At 43.9% G+C, this 21,696-nt stretch overlaps 1 long non-coding RNA gene across 1 annotated transcript in view; it reads right to left on the reverse strand.

Annotated features, from left to right (window-relative positions):
• Positions 1-19,216: 19,216 nt before the first annotated feature.
• Positions 19,217-21,696, reverse strand: part of LOC114671945 (uncharacterized) — a 28,964-nt gene continuing 26,484 nt past the window's right edge. Inside the window, exon 2 of the long non-coding RNA XR_003722131.2 lies at positions 19,217-20,260. This is a non-coding gene — a long non-coding RNA (uncharacterized LOC114671945). The remainder of the gene's footprint in view (positions 20,261-21,696) is intronic.

The following is a 21,696-nucleotide window of genomic DNA, read 5'->3' on the forward strand; positions in this document are numbered from 1 at the left end:
CAGCATAGTTTGACAGTCAAATATGCATTTGCAGACCATTGCTTCTGAGGAAGTGTCCTACCCTACCCTTTACTCTACTCAGATGCCTGACAGCTGACCAGGAGGGCAGTTTTTATTCAATTATTGACTTTTTAAAAAACATCTGTTCTTTGAGGTTGTGCCCTTCTGCTGCTGAGCTGCAGCTCATATTCAAGCATCATCAAACCAAGCCATCATTATGAAAATAAACTCTGATCACAGGGGTCAACATGGTCTCATTTGTTTTCACAAATACTCTAGGTGGATGTGGATCGCCCTGAAGTGACTGCAGTTAAGTTGGCTATTTTCAAAAACAAAGCAGCTGCGAATAGTCCAGCGTGAGAGTCAGCATCATCACTCAGCAATTTCATACAGGTTTTTGTAGTAGAGCTTTCAGCTTGAGCTAAGTTTGTGGCCACTGCTAAGTTGGAGCAAGTCTGGGTAGGTCTGGCAGATGGATGGAAAAAGTCCACCAGAGGTCGGAGAAGCCTCATGCAAGAAGGGAAGGGAGCCAGTTGCGCTGAAGTTAATTAACAAAGACCCGGTCGTTGCGGGAAACTCCACACCCCAAGAATAAAACTAGGACCCAGCCTCCAGGAAATAAGTCTCAAACATTGAGTGGGATGGAACCAGGCCCTACGTTGTTACCTTCTGCATCCTGGTAGACACAGGGAGGCCTACTGGTGGCTACAACAGACTCATGAATTTTAATATAAATAGTGACATTGTGGCTTTTGGCTTCTCGGGGCCAGCACTCCTCAGGGCCAGCACTTCAAACCCATCGACCTAAAAGGCAGCTTTGGGGAACTGTTGATGGAGACGTAATTTTGCCTTACCCAGCAGCACTTCCCTGTCATCACTACTGGATGGAGAAAGCGAATATATGACATTAGTAGTGCCTCGTCCCTTTCCTACGTTGGCAGTGGGCCTTGCTAATGGGCCATTATCGAGCAATCCCTAAGCAGCAGAGATGACTGCAGCTGTTAGATCAGTTTACCAATCTTCCATTCAGTAAGGAGACAACACACCCAAACAGACAGTTTCTCACAGTGCAGCTGGCAGCATGAGCATTATGTTTACGTAGGTTCTCATTTACCTCCAAGTCGCATAGGGGCCATGCGGAGGCAGGCCCAGGTGGATACTGAGCAGACAGTGGATCTATGTCACAGCTGAAGAACATTGAACCTTAGAAACCCGCATCTTAGAAGGAGACTGCTCACAAATCTGCTTGTCCTTCTGAGTTTTTTTGTTTTGTTTTTTGGTGTTCTTTTTGTTGTTGTTGTTGTTGTTATTGTTGTTGTTGTGAAGATGGAATTTCATTCTTGTTGCCCAGGCTGGAGTGCAATGGTGCAATGTCGTCTCACTGCAACCTCTGCCTCCCGGGTTCAAGCAATTCTCCTGCCTCAACCTTCCAAATAGCTGGGATTATAGGTATGCACCACCATGCCCAGCTAATTTTTGTATTTTTAGTAGAGATGGGGTTTCCTCATGTTGGCCAGGCTGGTCTTGAACTCCTGACCTCAGGTGATCCACCCGCCTTGACCTCCCAGAGTGCTGGGATTACAGGTGTGAACCAACGTGCTCAGCCCTCCTGGGTTTAAAAAACAGATTTTTTTTTTTTAAATAAAAGTAGAGGTGGGGTCTCACTATGTTGTCCAGGGTGGTCTCAAACTCCTGGCCTCAAGCGATCCTCCCACCTTGGCCTCCCAAAGTGCTGGGATTACAGGTGTGAGCCATCGTGCCTGGCCCCTCCCTGGATAATGTAAGCAAATCTCCAGGGAATAAAGGGCACGGTCTCTAGCTCTGTTACCCTGGAATATCTCAGGAAGAGGCATCTCCAAATCTCTTTGCGGAGAGTCACTATCTTTATCTTTCCAAGACTGTCTGTTATACAAGTATCTGTGAACAAAACTGTCAGTGCCTTTTGCTCAGAAGGTGTCCAGAAACACAAAAGCCACGGGGAATTATCTCCCAACAATTATAACATCTTTTTATAAACTGAACACAGTATGTTTTATTCACACCCCAGTAATCAAAACTAACTTTAATATGATGAAAATGTCACTGTATATCACTTTGTGTGAAATATAAAAATCCATGAACAGCATATAAAAATAATGACTATGAAGTGATATCATTCCGGAAGTTCTTAACTCTATCCCGGGATTTCTTGAGAATAGCATTGTTGACATTTTGGGCTGGATGTTTCTTTGCTGTGGGGTGGCTGTCCTGGCATTGGAGGATGTTAGGCAGCACTCCTGCTTATCCAGTAGACACCTATAGCACTATCCCTAAGCCGTGCCAAAAATGTCTCCAGACATTGCCAAACATGCCCTGGGAGGCAAAATCACTTCCCATTGAGAACCACTGCTCTCTGCTACTCTCTTCTCATATAGTCATGCTTTAAGAATAAATTGTCAAACATCAAATGCCTAGGAATAAATCAATGGAAGTTGTATAAGACCACTACGCTGAAAATTACAAGACATTATTGAGGGCCATGCACAGTGGCTCACATCTGTAATCCCAGCACTTTGGGAGGCTGAGTCACTTGAGGTGAGAAGATAGAGACCAGCCTGGCCAACTAAAAATGCAAAAATTAGCTCTACATGGTGGCTTGCAACTGTAGTCCCAGTTACTCGGGAAGCTGAGGCACGAGAATCGCTTGAACCTGGGCGGTGGAGGTTGCAGTGAGCTGAGATCATGCCACTGCACTCCAGCCTGGGCGACATAGCAGACTCCATCTCAAAAAAGAAAAATATTATTGAGAAAAATACAGAAGATCTGATGGAGGAAGATACTTATGATTCGATATTGTAAATATGTAATGCTCCCAAATTGATCTATAAGTTCAAATGATCCAGATCATCTCATCAAGGGTTTGAGTTACATATGTAGAAACTGACAAACTGATCCTAAAATTTAGACCAAAATGCAAACGGCCAAAAATAGCAAAGTCTATCTTGAAGAAAAAGATTAATGCCAGAGATGTAAAACTATCAAGACTCAATAATATGACACTTAAAGTCGGTGTAGTATTCATACAAAGATAAACAAAGAGACATGGAATGGAAGACAGAGGGCGGAAACAGACCCTCACCTCTATGGTCATCTGATTTATGACAAAGGTGGCAGTGTAGTGAGGAAAAGACAGACTTTTCTGTAAATGATGCTAGATCAATTGGATATCATATGAAAAAATAATGAATCTTGATACCTATTTAAATAAGAATGAATTACAGATAGATTGGCAATTCAAACATGAAAAGAAAAACAAATTTTTAGAAGAATACATAGGTTAATATCTTCATGACCTTGTGGTAGGTAAAGGTTTGATTTCTTAAACAGGACATAAAAAAGACTAACCATAAAGAAAAATAAATAAATTTATTTATATTAAACTTAAGAATTTCTCCTCATCAAGACATTAAGAGAGTAAACAAGACTTAGAGTAGGATAAGATATTTACAATATATGTATCAAAAAAGGGCTCATAGCAAGATCATATCGAGGAGCAATGAAGTAAAAGCACTATGGAGCAAAAGCATGAGAAGAAGAGGATATTTACATATTGCCTTATTATATATTTATTAACTACAAAAGAAATAATACGGTAACTGCACAGTGGAGACACAAGACAGATACCACCTTAACCAACTGATCCAAGCTAACTTTACCAGTGATAAAGTATATCAACATTATGTTCTTCCTGATATCATGAACTGAGAAGGATACGTTATTTCTTGCAAAGATGCATAACCTGAGGGTTTCCTTTAGACTAATACAAATTGAGTGCGTTTTACAAACTAACTGGCCAGTACTCTTCAAAAACGTTAATGTCATGAAGGACAGACTGAAGAGCTTCAGGTTAATGGAGACTTAAAGAGACATGACAAGTAAATACAATGCATAATGCTGGCTTGATTCCTGGTCCAGAAAAAGATATTAGCAAGCCAACCGATAAAATTTTAATAAGCTCCGAAGATAGATACAAATGTTAATTTCTTGATTTTGAGATTAACTACAGTTATGTAAGGTATCAAGATATCAAGACAGATGAAGGAAACATAAGATTTTTTGTATGCTTTTTGCTAAGGTCTAAAATTATCTCAAAATGAAAAGCTAAAAATAAAGAAAAAATTAAATTTTTGTAAAGTGCCTGTTCACATATTTTGCAGTAAATTGGTAAAAGACTTAAACAGCACTTTACAAAAGAGAATATCCAAATAGCCAATACAGCACATAAAAAAAAAAAAAGCTCAACTTGGTTAGTCTTCAGGGCAATGCAAATCAAAACCTGGTGAGATACTACTGCACACACCAGAATGTCCAAAATGAGAAAGACTAGTTATACCAAATGTTATCATATTGGAGCAACTGCTACTCTATACACTGCTGGTGGGGATTTAAACTGATAGAACCACACTGAGAAACAGTTTGGCAGCATCGATTTCGGCTGAACAAATGTGTATCCTATGACCCAGCAATGTGTAACCATGTTCATGAAAAGACATTTGCAAAGAATTTTATAGCAGCATTATTTGTAATAACCAATAACTGAAATAATTTACATATCCATCGATAGTGAAACAAGCCTAGGCACAGTGGCTCATGTCTGTAATCCCAGAACTTTTGGAGGCCAAGGTGGGAGGATTGCTTTAGCCCAGGAGTTCGAGGCCAGCCAGGGCAACATAGGGAGTGCCAGTGTCTAAAAAAATTAGCTGTGTGTGGTGGTGCACACCTGTAGTCCCAGCTACTCAGGAAGCTGAGGTGGGAGGATCACTTGAGCCCAGAAGTTCTAGGCTGCGGTGAGCCAGGATTGTGCCACTGTACTCCAGCCTGGGTGACAGAGCAAGACCCTGTATATATACACACACACACACACACATATACACATATATATACACATGTATATATATTTGCATGTGTGTGTGTGCAATGAATAGATTGTGGCATAGTCACATAATGGAATACAATACAGCAAGAGAAATATCAAACTACAAGTACACACCACAACATGATGCCTTTCTCAAAATATTGTGTGATGAAAGCCAGGCACACAACAGTACTTCTTGTTTTATTTTATTGATGGAAAATTCAAAAGCAGGTGCAATTCATCTATGGTTTTAAAAGTCAGGATAATGGTCACCCTTGGAGTGACTAGAAGGGTTTCTGGAGTTCTGATAATATTCTGTTTCTTGATCTAAGCACCGATTACATGGTTGTGTTCACTTTTTGCAAATTCATTGAGCTGTATGTTTCTCTGTATGTATGTTATGCTTCCATTAAAAGTTTATATTAAAGAAGTCAATCTTTTAGGATAAATCATTGCATTTTTCTAGCATAGTAATAAAGACACAGCTAGTATAAGCTGACAAATCAGTTAAGCTCCTGAGCTGAAGAATGCTTGGATTGGCCCTGTATTAGTCTGTTTTCACACACTATAAAGACCACCCAAGACTGGGTAATTTATAAAGAAAAGAGGTTTCATTGACTCACAGTTCTGAATGGCTGGGGAGGCCTTAGGAAACTTACAATTATGGCAGAAGGTGAAATGGAAGCAAGGTGTGTCTTACCTGTTGGCAGGAGAGAGTGAGGGAGGATGTGCCACTTTTAAACCATCAGATCATATGAACTCACACCACAGGGGAAACTGCCCCCATGATCCAGTTACCTCCAGGTCCCTCCCTCGACACCTGGGGATTACAATTCGAGACGAGATTTGGGTGGGGACACCCAAGAGCACCCAGAGCAAAACCATATCAGTCTCTTCAGGAAAAATTATTTTCAAAACACACAATTTATCTCACTGAATAGCTTTGATAATTTTCTCAGCTGCATCCTAACAACAGCATAGTGAAAAAAATGTCACAAGAACCAAATCATGAAGCAAGAACTAAACATATTTTACAGAATTCTGTGCATTTATATATGTGAAAGAAAAATTAATAAAATGCCAGGGAAAATGAGCTGGTTCTTAAAATGCCATTGTTTTCCTTAAAAATAAATGATCGCTTGATTTTTCTAGGAAAATACAAAACAGAGGCTGTGAGTGATCAAGAGTCGCATTTAGCCTCTTACTGTGCACATTAGCCTGAAGGCCACACACTCCGTTCACCCACTGTTTGCTCTTCTCTGAGCCTTGAGCCTCTTCAGCTCATAGGAATTGACTTTGAAGGTGGACAAGACCATGTACCAGTGTGATGGAAGTGTTCTGTGTCCTAACTGGGGCGGCGGCTACACTGGTATATATATTTATTAAACTCACTGAATCGTACACTTAAGGCACACGTTTAAATACACTTAAAGGCACACATTTGAAGTGTATGGTATATTTATTTGGGGCACCATTCATATATTTAAATATATATTTATATTTAAATAAATATACAATAAATATATAAATAAATATATCATATTTATATATAAATAAATAATTTTATATATTTATATATTTAAATATATGGTATATTTATTTGGGGCATCATTTAGATATAGTTAAATGTATAAATAATGCCTCAAAAAGATGCTAAAATGATTAACGCTAAATGATAGATATTAATATATATGTTAATACGTTATATCTTTGTAAATACCTATATGTCACCTTGAGTCAGAATTTATTAAATTGACATCCATTATATTATCAGTAAGACCTCCTGGCATTTCTCAGGTGGATGTCAGGAAGCTGAGCTCCGTGTGGTCTTGACCTGTGTCTCCCGGGTTTAAACATCGGCTGACTGCAGAAGTCAAAGGGAGAAGAAAAGGAGACAAGCTGTGCATGAACTTGACGAGTGCCGTGAAACTGTTATTCCACTCAATAAAATTTCTTGACGGGATGAGCAGGTATTTTCAAATCGCATAATGATGAAGCTGGGATCCGCTAAACGTTCCACACGGGCAGCCCCTGCAGCCCAGCTTCCTCCCTCAAATTCCATCATCAGGAAAGTGTTTCCAGTACCTAGGCAAGGACGCCATCTAGTGGCAAAAGAAGCAACCACAGGGCGAGAGCAGGGTGGCCGAAGGAGCTTTTTTCTTGCTCCAGCTTGTCTTTCTTTCTTTGCCTTTTTACAGAACTAAGGTCTGTCGGCAAAAGGTAATTCTCCTCCAGTGGACTGCCGGTGGTGGGTTAGTCACCCACCAAAGGGCATGAAAGGATCTTCTGAAAGATGCTTTGACACTGAAGAGAATTGAGGGGGCTCTTTAGAAGGGACAGAGTCAGACATGAACTCTCCCCTAGCCAGGACAGTAATGGTGACAGCTGGGGACACAGGGCTGCAATTAGCCGAAACAGCCTGACGAATTTGTACTAATTAGAAAAAGTCTTCTTTTAGATGGGTGGATGAAGCCCCCGGGTGCACGGCTTGGTAAATGGCATACTGGCTGTATTTCAGCGGACCTCCCTGCTTCTGCCAGGAACAGTGGACAACCTGCACGACCATGTGCTGCAGCCCTTAGGCAGCAATAGTACCTTCTCCTGGCACCTCATTTGCCCACAGCAAACACCAATTTCTAGGAGATGGGGCACAAGATGGGTACAGCCACCCTCAAATGGATCCTTAAGGTATTTGGATAGCCGTTGTTGCATATGGATATCCATATCTTTTCTTTTCTTTTTTCTTTTTCTTTTTCTTTTTTTTTTGAGATAGAGTTTCGCTCTTGTTGTCCGGGCTTGAGTGCAATGGTGCGATCTCCGCTCACTGCACCCTCCGCCTCCTGGGTTCAAGTGATTCTCCTGCCTCAGCCCCCCGAGGAGCTGGGATTACAGGCATGCGCCACTGCGCCCGGCTAATTTTGTGTATTTTTAGTAGAGATGGGGTTTCACCATGTTGGCCAGGCTGGTCTTGAACTACTGACCTCAGGTGATCCGCCCGCCTCGGCCTCCCAAAGTTCTGGGATTACAGGTGTGAGCCACCGTGCCCGGCCCCATTTCAACTGTTCAGAAGTGTTTAGTTTTCAGGCCTAGGTTTTGAAAGCCTCTTTCAGCTGAAACCGAATAAGAGTAGGAGCTTCTCATGTAGTGTCTTTAGGAAAATAGCGTCACAGGCTGGGTGCAGTGAGGGGTGCATGCCTGTAATCCCAGCACTTTGGGAGGCCAAGGTGAGAGGATGACTTGAGCCCAGGAGTTTGAGATCAGCCTGGGGAATATAGCAAGACCCTGTCTCTATTGGAAGAAAGAAAACAGAATAAAATAGCATCACACAGCTGTGTCATAGAAGACTGTAGTGTAGGATTGGACATCCAAAGTTATAGATAAAGAGCATAAGAAATTTTATATCATAAAATTTATGGATAGACAAAAGACGCATTGTAGAACTAAAGGAAAATGTTTGTTCATTTAGCAAATATTTCATAAGTCTCCTGGTTGGAGACATTGGGCTAGGAAGAGAGAACAATAGTGACTGGAACAAGAGTCCCTCTGCTTGCAGGGCAGAATCCCTGGTCGTCACCACATCCTGTGCCCTAGAAAATGCCTGCTCTCCTCCCCTAGTCCACAGTTCAAAAAGCTTGTCTTTTTTTGAAGCCTTCTGGAGTTGAGGAGTTTCTTCATATCACTTTGGAAAGCATCTTTTAGCACATCTTATTATAGTTACTGCGTATTTATTTAGTAGTTTTTACCTCCCCCTGAATCAGCTTTTGGTTTGTTGAATTTCTCTATTGTTTTTTTTTTGTTTGTTTGTTTTCTATTTCATTGGTATTTTCTTTATTATTTCCTTCATTTTATATATATATATATATATATATATTTTTTTTTTTTTTTTTTTTTTTTTTGAGGCAGAGTCTTCTGTCGCCCAGGCAGGAGTGCAGTGGCACGATTTTGGCTCACTGCAACCTATGCCTCCCAGGTTCAAGCGATTCTCCCGCCTCAGCCTCCCTAGTAGTTGGGACTACAGGAGCGTGCCACCACATCCGGCTAATTTTTTTTTTCTGTATTTTTAGTAGTGATGGGGTTTCACCGTGTTAGCCACGATGGTCTTGATCTTCCGACCTTGTGATCCGCCCACCTTGGCTCCCAAAGTGCTGGGATTACAGGCATGAGCCATCATGCCTGGCCTATTTCCTTCATTATACTTTCTTTAGGTTTACTCTTCATTCTTTTTCTAGTGTCTTTAGTTGAACTTTGACCCATTTATTTATGTTTGCTATTTTTTATTGTAGTTAAATACATATAACATAAAATTTGCCATTTTAAACATTTTGATGTGTATAAATTCAGTGGCATGAATTAAATTCACAATGTTGTGCAACTATCATCACTATTTCTAAAATTTTTCATCACCCCCAACGGAAAGTCTGTATCCATTAAGCAGTAAATTCCCATTCTTACCTCCCCCGAGACCCAGGTAACCTCTGATCTCCTTTCTGTCTCGATGAATCTGCCTGTTCCTGATATTTTATACAAGTAGAATCATATAATATTTGTCCTTTTGTGTCTGCCTTATTTCACTTAATGTAATGTTTTTAAGGCTCATTCATGTTGCAGCATGTGTCAGAGCTTTACTGCTTTATATGGCTGAATAATATTCCATCGAATATACATACCATATTCTTATCCATTCATCTGTTGACGGACACTAAGGGCGGTTTCCACTTTTTGGCTATGGTGAATAATGATGCCATGAACACTGACACGCAAGCATGAGTTTGAGTCTCTGTTTTAAATTCTTTTGAGTATATGCCTATAATTATGTCTTTACATCACTGCTACTTCCAATAGATCACAGACCTTTAAGGTTGGTCTCGTTTATTTTTACATCCCCAGGCTTAGCACAGGCCAAATACACAGTAGGAATGGGTGTGAGTTTGGTAAATAAATGAATAATGATAACAATATTTTACATCCGTGAATCACTTTGAAGTTTATAAAACACTGATCATATTTTTTTGTTTGATCTTCCCAATGACCCCTGTGAGGTACTTAGGAGAGTCTGATATTATTATTTCCATTTTATAGAAGAGGATAGCCAAGGTAAAAGCATCAGTGTAGAAGTCACTTGGGATTGAAATCTAAATCTTTCACCTTCTCGTTCAATTCCATTTTCATCCTAACTTGCTGTTTCTCCTGTTATTTCTTTTTTTTTTGAGACGGAGTCTCGCTCTGTCGCCCAGGCTGGAGTGCAGTGGCCGGATCTCGGGTTCACGCCATTCTCCTGCCTCAGTCTCCCGAGTAGCTGGGACTACAGGCGCCCACCACCTCGCCCGGCTAGTTTTTTGTATTTTTTAGTAGAGACGGGGTTTCACCGTATTAGCCAGGATAGTCTCGATTTCCTGACCTCGTGATCCGCCCGTCTCGGCCTCCCAAAGTGCTGGGATTACAGGCTTGAGCCACCGCACCCGACCTCTCCTGTTATTTCTGACAAAAATTATTGGTGAAAATATCCATTCCTACTGAAAATTAATTGCAGGAATATAATAAAGATTTTTCTATAAAAGAGCCAGAGGAGACTGGGGAGGTCTTGATTCGTCCTTATTGTCTAGTCAAATAGCTGCTGTACCTGGAGTTTAAACAATCCAGAGTAACCTTTTTTTTTTTTTTTTTTGAGACAAGGTCTCACTGTGTTGCCCAGGCTGGAATGCAGTGGCACAATCACAGCTCACTGCAGCTTCTACCTCCCAGGCTGAAGCCATCCTCACCTCAGCCTCCCGAGTATCTGGGACTACAGGCATGTGCCACCGCGCCTGGTTAACTTTTCAATTTTTTTTTTGTTGAGACACGGTCTTGCCAGCCTTGTCTCCAACTCCTGGGCTCAAACAATCCTCCTCCTGCCTCAGTCTCCCAAAGTGCTGGGATTGCAGGCATGAGCCACCACGGCCAGCCAGAGCGATCTTTTAACATCATGGATTTGCTCATGTTATTGCTGCTCTACCTGAAACCTTCCAATGCCTTTGCAGTGCTTCCAGGGTAAATAACAAAATCCTTAACAGCCCTACCCACCCTGTAGAGTCTAGCTTTTGAGATCTAGACTCCAATCCCAACAGGAACTAGACAATTCGCTTAAATGAGCAAACCGGCTGGGGAAGAGATGAAAGACAGCAGCTGGCTCTTGGCTGCAGTGGTGGGAACTGACAAAGAATGGCCGGGCTGTGGCAGCTTGGAGAGTCCACGCCACATCGGAAGCAGCAGCCAGGGCTTGATTTATTGCCACGAGGGGCATGCAGGCCTGGGGTGGCCAGACCTCCCAACTTTCTTAGAGGAGCAGAAATCTGTATATTTTGTGTGACATCTATACATTTTTAATAACGGCAATGAATTCAAATTTAAAAATCAGTTGGGCCAACACTTAGGTGAGAATCAGAGGAAACAGAACAGGCCGGTCGTTGCCCACAGAAGATGAAGACGTCAGCCCTTTCCTCTGCATGTCTCTCCTGGCTCACCCCCAGTCCCTCTGTACTCTGGCCACACCAGTTATCTTCTAGGACCTCGTATGCAGTAGTTCTCAACCCTGCGTGCACACAGCAATCACTGGGCACCGGGAAGAAAAAGAAAAGTGGTATTTGGACCCCTCCTCTGGGTACGTCTTTAATGATGTTCACATGTAGGCAGATTGAGAATGTCTAATTACCAGCTGGGCTTCTGCCTCCAGCTGTGCCCTCCTCTGGTCAATTTCCCATACTGCAGCAAGAGGAATCTTTTAAAAACATAAATCTGATCAAGTCACTTCCCTACTCAAAATCTTCCACGGCTGCTCCCTGCCATCAGGATACATAACTTTGCACTCTTGGTAGGTCCTTCGTGCTGCATCCTCCGCAGAGCCCTCCGTCCTCACCTCTTCCCCTCACCACCTCTGCTCCTCCCCACTCTGAATGCACTTTGCTTCAGCGCCCCTGAATTTCTTAAAGTTCCAAGGATGCACTGTGCTCCTTCACCCATGAACTTTTGAACATGCACAGTTGGCAAAGCCTGTGTGAAAGTGATCACCAAGGCACTAATGGAGTGAGAGGAGGGACCGGGGGATTTGAAGCGGTGTGAAGAGGTAGCCAACACTAGTACTATCTTCAAAAAGAGGAAAACTGAAGGCAGAGATTACAATTAGTATTGCTTGTTTCCCTCTCCCCAGCCCTCCAAGGGCCAAGTCCTTAGCATATGAAACAAATTCTGAATCAAATCGGAATTACATTCTCAGGAAATAGTCTCTAGTCTGCTGCTTATTTGGAGGGGGAGCTCATTCCTAATCTGATTGAGAGTCAATTGAGTAGCACTAATAACCTATATATTCACCCAAAATGCCAGTATTTATTGATCATTTACTGGTTGCCTGGCACGTTGGAACTGTAATGACAACCAGAGAACTTATTGCCAATTGGTAAAGACTTGGCCAGGCACAGTGGCTGATGTCAGTAATCCTAGCACTTTGGGAGGCCAAGGTGGGACGATCACTTAAGCAGGAGTTTGAGACCAGCCTGGGCAACACAGTGAGACCCCATCTCTACTAAAATTACAAAATTTAATAATTTCTAATTAATAATGTTTGTGTAATTAATAATACAAAAAATAATTTTAGGCAGGGCACGGTTACTCATGCCTGTAATCCCAGCATTTTGGGAGGCCGAGATGGGCGGATCACTTGAGGTCAGGAGTTTGAGACCAGCCTGGCCAACATGGTGAAACCCTGTCTCTACCAAAAATACAAAAATTAGCCAGGTGTGGTGGTGCGCACCTGTAATCTCAGCTACTCAGTAGGCTGAGGCACAAGAATCACTTGAACCCAGGAGGCAGAGGTTGCAATGAGCCGAGATCACGCCACTGCACTCTAGCCTGGGCGACAGAGCAAGACTCCATCTCAAAAAAATAATAATAATTTTTTTTTTTTTTGAGACGGAGTCTCGCTCTGCCGCCCAGGCTGGAGTGCAATGGCCGGATCTCAGCTCACTGCAAGCTCCGCCTCCCGGGTTCACGCCATTCTCCTGCCTCAGCCTCCCGAGTAGCTGGGACTACAGGCGCCCGCCACCTCGCCCGGCTAGTTTTTTGTATTTTTAAGTAGAGACGGGGTTTCACCGTGTTAGCCAGGATGGTCTCGATCTCCTGACCTCGTGATCCGCCCGTCTCGGCCTCCCAAAGTGCTGGGATTACAGGCTTGAGCCACCGCGCCCGGCCAAAAAATAATAATTTTTAAAAATTACCCTGATGTTGTGGTACATTCTGGTAGTCCTGGCTATTCAGGAGGCTGAAAGCAGGAGGCTCTCTTGAGCCCAGGAGGCTGCAATGTGCTATGGTTGCACTATCACACTCCAGCCTGGGTGCAGAGCAAGACCCTGCCTCAAAAAAAAAAAAAAAAAAAAAAAAAAGACTGGAAAATAGTCAATGGTTAGAAAACTGTAAAAATGGGGGTGTGGCAAGGTCAGGAGTTCAATACCAGCCTGGTCAATATAGTGAAACCCTGTCTCTACTAAAAATACAAAAACTAAGCTGGGTGTGGTGGCAGTTACCTGTAATCCCAGCTACTTGGGAGAATGAGGCGGCAGAATCGCTTGAACCTAGGAGGTGGAGGTTGCAGTGAGCTGAGATTACGCCACTGCTCTCCAGCCTGGGTGACAGTGCGAGACTCCATCTCAAAAAAAAAAAAAATGGGGGTGTGAGAGGGTAGCTAGCTCGAGACTTGGAATATCAGGAAAAGCTTTACAAGAGACTCTGGAAGGACAAGCAGAAGCCATGCTGTGTATGCATCTGTGTATGCATCTGTGTATGCACGTATGTGTATGCATGTATGTGTGTGCATGTGCATGTGTGTGCGTGTATGTGTGTATGCATGTATGTGTGTATGTGTATGCGTGTGTGTGAGTGTGTGTGCATGCATATGTGTGTGCATGTATATGTGTGCATGTGTGTATGCATGTGTGTGTGCATGTGTGCACGTGTGTGTGTGCATGCATATGTATACATGTGTGCATGTTTGTGCATGCATGTATGTGTGTATGTGTATGCGTGAGTGTATGTATGTGTGTGTGCATGCATGTGTGTATGCATGTATGTGTGTGCATGTGTGTGTATGCATGTGTGCATGTGTGTGTGTATGCATGCATATGTATACGTGTGTGCATGTTTGTGTATGCATGTGTGTGCCGTGGATAGGGTTGGTGGGAGACAAGGAAACCCCAAGCCACAAGCAGCAGCAGGTATAAAGCCCTGGAGCCAAGGAAGGCATGACAGTTTCTGGAAAGTGTAAGTAATTCCACAAGTCTGAACCCGAGTGATTCTATGACCTCTTCCAGTGACCTCAAATTCTGGCTAAGCATTTCCCAAATGTAGCTGAAATAGTATCTACTTGAGAAAGTTGAATATAATTTAGTTCCTGGCTGGTGCATTACATCCCCCGAAGAATCTCTTAGGAGATGGTCGGGTAAAGAAGGAAGGGTGAAACGACAGACATCCAGAAGATGGGGGTGCCATTTATACTGCAATCCGTCTCCCAGTGGCAGCCTTCTGCGGGAACTCTGACCAGCTGGGGGTACCTTTCCACACCAGCTCAAGCTTTTATCTAGCAAATCTGGGGTCCTCACTTCTGTTATGCAGACAGGAAGCAAGGTTCTCCTGGGGTTACACAGCAGGAACTTGACATTTGGATAATGTGATTGATGAGTTCTGTCCTCCCACAGAGAAGTCCCATGGTGAGAGAGGGCTCTAGAAGCCAAGTAGCCAGGGACTTTCCAAACCAAACATCTGCTATGAAGTGTAGAACGCACTGAGCTATGCCTGACCTAGCTAGACACACAGCCTTGGGGCATCAAGCATCTCCCTAGCCAGGGTTTCACCATTAAAACTATTCCTTTTAATTCTAGCTTTCTTACTTAGAGGACCCCTGCTGAAACATTGTAGAGGGAAGGGAGTGCATAAGTTGTGTACATCTCTTAGTTTGCCTGTCATCTGGTAGAAGGCCAAGACCCATAGGGATCCAGGCACATTCTAGTTTAGTCCGTGCCTGAGACAAGCAAACTGGATAAGGTACAGTCCCAGGCATCAGGAGGGCTCAGGGCACCTGCTGCGGAGGCAAGGCTTTGTGTGGAGGGGTCACAGGGAACAACATATTCCAAAGAAGATGAAACGAAGAAAAACAAAGTTTCCAGTTAGACACGTGGTGTTAAAGAGGAAATGGCGGTAACAGAAAGATGCAGCGACGGGTAATTCCAGAAATGAAAAGGATGGGACATCAGGCCTTTCTGCTTCAACTCAAAGTCAGATCCCTTGAACTTACAAAATAATATTGGCTGATACCCTGGAGAGAGAGGCCTTTGTTACCCTCATTTATGATGCAGGAATAATGATCAAATGCCACCTGCTTGTGTCGATGAGCCAGGCCTAACAATTAAAGGGTGGGCGCCAGGATGGGCTTTGGGAGCGTGGGATGAAAGGCACTGGATGAGAACAAAGGGGCCATGGTGGGAGTGTTCCAGCACCAGCCTCAGTTTTCTGCACAGAAGCCTCCTGCCACCTCGATGCCAGCTTTGAAGACGTAGCCCGGCAAAGAAAACCAAGAAGCCAAACAAAATGCATATGGATGCTTTCAAATGGGCATGTTCCTATTCAGTGGGCATGAATTGGAGAGTATTCATCTTTAGCCACCTCCTGCATCCTCAGGGCGTCAGCTCCTCCTTCCAGGACCACTGAAGGGATGGATCCCACACCCCGGCCCCTCTGCCACATGACGCTGCTTTACTGTCTCCCCTGCACTTCCCTCGTTTCTTGATTGGTTTCTCTGGTTATCATGTTTTGTCTTGACACAGTGTGATGCCGGGGAGCAGAGGCTGGACGGTGTTCTCCTCCACACACTGCTTGGCCAGTAGTAGGCAGGCAACAAACAGTTGAATTGATGACTCAGAAAAACTTAACAATCTCCAACTCTGTCATCTCTTTTGGTAAACCTACTGGACAATTCCATTTAAATGTATGATACTTACTTCAAACTCCACATGAACAAAACACAACTCTTTTGGTTCTTGCCCTCCCCTGTGGCTAATGACCAAGTCAAAAAAGTTGAGTCATTTTCCATCCTGAGCTCTTCACCTGGATTCCTGGAGCAGCCTCGTAACTATTCCGCTGCCCTCCTGTTGTGCCGTCTCTCAGACCCGTTCTCCCGAGTGACCTTCTCAAAACGAGCTTGAGCATGTCACACCACTGCTTGAAACCCTTTGGGAGCTCCCTGTTGCCCTCACATAAAGACTAAATGTTTTAGCCTGACAAATAAGGCCTTCCCTGACGTGGCTCTCGCCCGTCTCTCTAGCCCACTCCACACATCTCGGCTCAAGTCAGCCTGAGCTGCTCGCAGTTCCTCGAGTGTAGCTGCTGCTACATTCACCCTCTGCCTCTCTTCTTATCTTTCTGGTGAATCCCTTTTTTCCTGCTTCACCTGTTCTATGAATACTTTTTTTGACCAATATTGTATTTCTCAGGACTCTTGACTTTAAGGGACAGAAACCCAACACAAACAAGCTTCAGTTAAAAGAGGATGTATTAACTCATATAAGTAAGGACTAGACGGAGCCACCACAGGAATGGCTACATCCAGACACTCAAACAATGCTGTCAGCTCTCTCGCTCTCTCTCTCTCTCTCTCTCTCTCACACACACACACACACACACACACACTCATATGTACACGTATTTTGGCTTCTTATTATGAGTTGGTCTCATCCTTTCTCGCTAGGGGAGACTGTACTCACAGGCAACTCTAGACTTACATACAGTTTGATAACCCCAGGAGAGAGGGAGGCTTCTTTCTCCCAGGCTCAGGTTATTAAAATTATGGGAAAGGCTAACAGTAACCTGACTGGTGACATGTGCCCAGCACTTGGCCCATGACTGAGGGACAGCGTTGTTATTGACCATGCCTTGGACCCTCTTTCTTGACCTAGGAAGAAAGAATGGGTATTCCTCTTGTCAGAGAGCAGCTGTCAGATAAAAGAGGGAGTCTGTTATCACATAAAGAGGGTAGACCACTGATGTCTCCTTCTTACCCCTCCCTCCACCTCCATTCACGTTCCCACTGCCCTCTGCGCATAGGCACAGAAGGGGACAAAACAGATTTTGGAGTCAGATAGACATAGAGCCAGTTACTGGCTTTATAGTAACTATGTGACTTTGGGGATGTTTTAAGCCTCTTAGTGCCTCTGCGTTTGCATCTGTACAATGTTTTAGGGATGTGTTGTGAGGGTTGAAAACCTAGGCAAAGTATCTGGCACATAGTAGGTACTATGGCAGTCATAACAATCATATTTGACCATCTCCCTTTTCTAAACCATGATTTGGCCAGGCGTGATGGCTCATGCCTATAATCCCAGCACTTTGGGAGGCCAAGGTGGGAGGATCACTTGAGGCCAGGAGTTCCAGACTAGCCTGACCAACATGGTGAAACCCTATCTCTACTAAAAACACAAAAATTAGCCAGGCATGGTGGTGTGTGCCTGTGATCCCAGCTACTTGGGAGGCTGAGGTGAGAATCACTTGAACCCAGGAGGCGGAGGTTGCAGTGAGAGGAGATGGTGCCACTGCACTCCAGCCTGGGTGACAGAGTGAAACTCCATCTCAAATAAAATAAAATAAAATAAAATAAAATAAAAATAAACCATTATCTGCTTGAGGCAGGGCCTTATTTTAGGCAAAATTTAACTGATTATAAGAGCAGGGCTCAAATATATGATGGATTGATTTCTGTCCACTGAAACAGGATGATACTGAAAGATAAGGCAACTTTTGCAGATGAGGGAGGCATTTAGTCCTGTCTTCTTCAATCTTGGCTTTATGATATTGGCCCATTGCCATTATGTAGTCTTCTGTTTCAAGCTCTCCAAAGCATCTCCACATCTGTTACTTGACTTCACTGTGTCACCCTGGAGGGAGGACCTTGCATTAGGCTTCATGAACAGATCTGATGAGGGATTCACAAGACACAAGGTTAACCAAGAATGGGCAGCAGGGAGCGCTGTGGACAAGCCCCGGGAAAGCCAAGGGAAAAACTGCAGAGGTTCTGAACCTACACCTGCCCAACGTCCTGCTGACTGACTCAGACACCTCCGGACCTGGGTGTCTGGCCATTGATCGGTTACATGCTGAAGCATGCTTGCCTCCCAGGGCATCCCATCACAAGTTAGGTCCCAGCTCTGGGATCTGGCCCAACGCAGGCCCTCTCCCATGTATAGGAGCTGTGGGGAAAACACAGGAGGTTAATGGGAGCCCGGCCGGGATCCCAGGAAATAAAGCGCTGAGGTTTGATACACTGATGGGCACACTGTGGACAGCAGGCTGGCTGGTCTGGGGCAGGTGGAGTGTTATGTGAGGTTTCGGTCATGTGCCTTCGCCAAAGCCTCAGTCTCTTATACTCTTACACTTCCTCCGGCGTCGGTTGCCGGGAGTAGGTGCTTGTATTCTACAGAGTAGTTTATATCTGAAATCCTGCATGGATGCATTTGGTCCTCACCGCATTCTTCCTCCCTTTCGGAAACTGTAGGCTCCCCTCCTTTGGAGAAGGTCACTTCTCCACTTCATGGGGTTCTAGTGCGGCTGCCAATCACCATGCGCTCACATCTCCACCCTGACCCCACCCCCCAGCCCACCCAGGCACCGGAGGTGGGAAAGAGCTAGAGCTTGTCAGAAGGTAGACCTTGAAGGAGAAGAGCCTCCCAGTAGGGAGATCAGGAATGTGCTAAAAAATCCAGGCTCAGATGTCTTCAAAAGCCTGGAGAGATGTCACCCACCAGGCACTGCGGTCTTTGGCAACTCATGTGGGACAGAGGTATAGACTAAAGAATGTTCTGCCCCATTCTTTTGTGAAGGACAGAGTAAGGGAGAGTAGAGCTCGTTTCATATTTGAATTTCCCTTTCTCCTCTTCACAGCAGGGTCTGATGTTCCTCCATCAGGTGGAATTTGTGCTGCAGGGTAGACAGCAAAAGCTGCTGAGACACAACCTTTTCCCCCCTTTCTTTCTTTGTTTTTGTGAAAGGCAAAACTCCTCAAAGTCCTAAACTGTTAAGAGAGTTAGGCGCCCCGGGAGGAGAGGGGAGAGCGGTGATGCCTTCAGGGCAGCAGCAGAAGCAATGGAAGGATGGATGAGAAACCCTGCAAAGGGGAGAGAATGCTGGAGTCTGTGAAGAGTGGAGAGCTGAAACCCAGCTCACCATGTTACAGGTTGTGTGTTGCTGGATCCAGCAGGTAACAGCTTGCTGGAATGAATGTTAAAGTCTCAAGAGTTCTACAAACTGGTTGACTTTACTTTTTAAATTGGCTTTATTGAGGTGTACAATTTACATACTTGGAAGCAGCTATGGTAGAAATGTTTTTACACCATGGAGATTGACACATGCTACAATTCAGGGCTTTCTCTTTGCCCCAAAGCCAGCTGCTAAACGTTTACCAACACACCATCGAACGTACGAGTGGTTTCTTCCAATCTTGGCATCCACATATCGCGTCTTCCTTGGGGAGAATGAGTGATAGGAATGGGAGAGAGAGGGCCAGAAAGTGTGTTACACCGATAGCACTCCCCTGAAAATGGAGCGGAAGTTCTTCATGGAAACAAATAATGGAGATAGAAGGGCTCCCTCTACCTTCCTTCCTTCCTTTACATTTTCTTTTTTTACTTCATAATAATGACTATACTGAAGATTTCAGGAAACAATAGGAGGCAGCAGAGTGGTGGTTGAGAGTAAGGCTTTGTAGTCAGACGGCATTTGGGTTCCCACGGCAGCTCTGCCACTCTCGGGCTATGTGGTGTTGTACAAAGTGGAGCAAGGGCAGAGTGGGAAATCTCCTGATGTGTATTTAGGGTAGAAGCCAGTCCACTCTGGTCAGCTGAGCTCTGTCGGGGATCTTCATTGGCCACAAAGAGTCCTCTTTTCATCCTCTCTGAGCCACTGCAATGAATGAATGGTGGTAGGCGCCCACAAACCTGGTGCACAAAATGTGGATAGGATTTAGGTGATATCTTGACAACTCAAGCAGAACCCAGGCTTCAACAGTCCAAGCAGATGTTGTCTCCTTCTTCTAGGCACATCTGAAAACAAAATGCCAAACGGGAGGTCCTGTCGCTAACGTTGGTCATCCGGTTCTTTATAAGGGAGTGGGTAGATCCCATGGTCTGTCTGAATGTCACTTTCCTTATCCATAGAGTAGAAATGACAGGATAGCCTCATTATCTTTTGTGAATCCATATTAAAAGGCCAAGAACCATTGCAAATTTGTTACTGAGACTTTCTGGAGTTCCCCAGTTGGATCCAATTAGCATCATTACTGAGATGGTTGCCTCCCCTAGGCTGAAAGAAAAATGCCACCGTTAACCTTTAATCATTCACAACAAACCCAAAGGAAAAGTCCTTTGCCCAGGTCCTAATAGGGCTATTAAAGCTATTTTCCTATTCAGCTGCTTAGACTTGGGGCGAATAACCCGGTAATTTTCTACTGCTCCCCACAGAATGTAAAGGATCAAGAGTGAACTCTCCCAACTAATGCGCTTTAGGGCAGGGGCCAGATTTTACCTTCTTGTCTCTTGGTTTGCTTCCGCCCCCCATTTTTCTCTTTTGGTTGTTTTATTTTAGTGTGAGGGGTGTGTGTTTGTGTGTGTGTGGTGGGGGGCATTGGGGAAGATTGAGCTGTGTGTGGTGTGTCTGTAGGTATGTGTGTGGTCTGTTCAGTGGAAGACTTTGGAAGCACACAATAGTTACACATGGTGTCTAAAACCCCCCAGGAAAAGCAGCGACCAAGAGAATGAAGATAAAAAAATAAAAATAAATTGAGACAAAATAGACAGCACATACAAAAATCCTAGGTATAAAAACTAAGTGTTTTCTCAATTTCTTGCTCTCCTTTTTCCTTTTTGCTGCAGTAGAGATCCCCCCATGCCCCACATTTCTCTATGTCTCTTTTCTCTCTCTGTGCCCTCATTAACTCAACCTCCTTAACACTTCCAAAACCAGAAATCATTGTCCTGACACCGTCCCCTACACCCTTCAAGTCCTATTTCTCTGTCTGAATTCCCCAATCTGTTTTCAGGTTCCACTTTAGGTCAGCTGCCCATACAAACAAACACAACCCAAAAAACTATATAGCAGAACCTTTTCTTATTTTCTTAATTGGCTTTATTGAGGTACAGTTTACATACTACAAACTCATTCATTTTAAGTGTTCAGTTTAATTCATTTTGACAAATCTATATAGTCATATAACCACCACCACAATCAAGGTGTAGAACATTTCCTTCATTCCAAAAAGTTCTTACCTCCACTCCCAAGCCCAGGAAACTACAAATATCACTATAGTTTTGCCTTTTCTAAAATGCCATATGAATGGATTTATACAGTAGGTAGTCTTTGATGCCTGGCTTCTTAGCACACTGCTTTTGAGATTTATCTATGCAATTACATGTATCAGTAGCTTATTCATTTTTACTGCTGAGAAATATTGCATTAAATAGACACATCACAATTGTTTGTTTATCCTTTCACCAGTAGATGGACATTTGGGTTGTTTCTTGGCTCACTGCAACCTCTGCCTCCTGGGTTCAAATGGTTCTCCTGCCTCAGCCTCCCAAGTAGCTGGGATTACAGGCGTGCGTTACTATGCCTGACTAATTTTGTATTTTTAATAGAGACGGAGTTTCACCATGTTGACCAGGCTGGTCCCAAACTCCTGATCTCAAGTGATCTGCCCACCCTGGCTTCCCAAAGTGCTGAGATTACAGGTGTGAGCAACT

This window comes from Macaca mulatta, chromosome 13, assembly GCF_049350105.2.
Source record: "Macaca mulatta isolate MMU2019108-1 chromosome 13, T2T-MMU8v2.0, whole genome shotgun sequence".
NCBI classification, from domain to species: Eukaryota; Metazoa; Chordata; class Mammalia; order Primates; family Cercopithecidae; genus Macaca; species Macaca mulatta.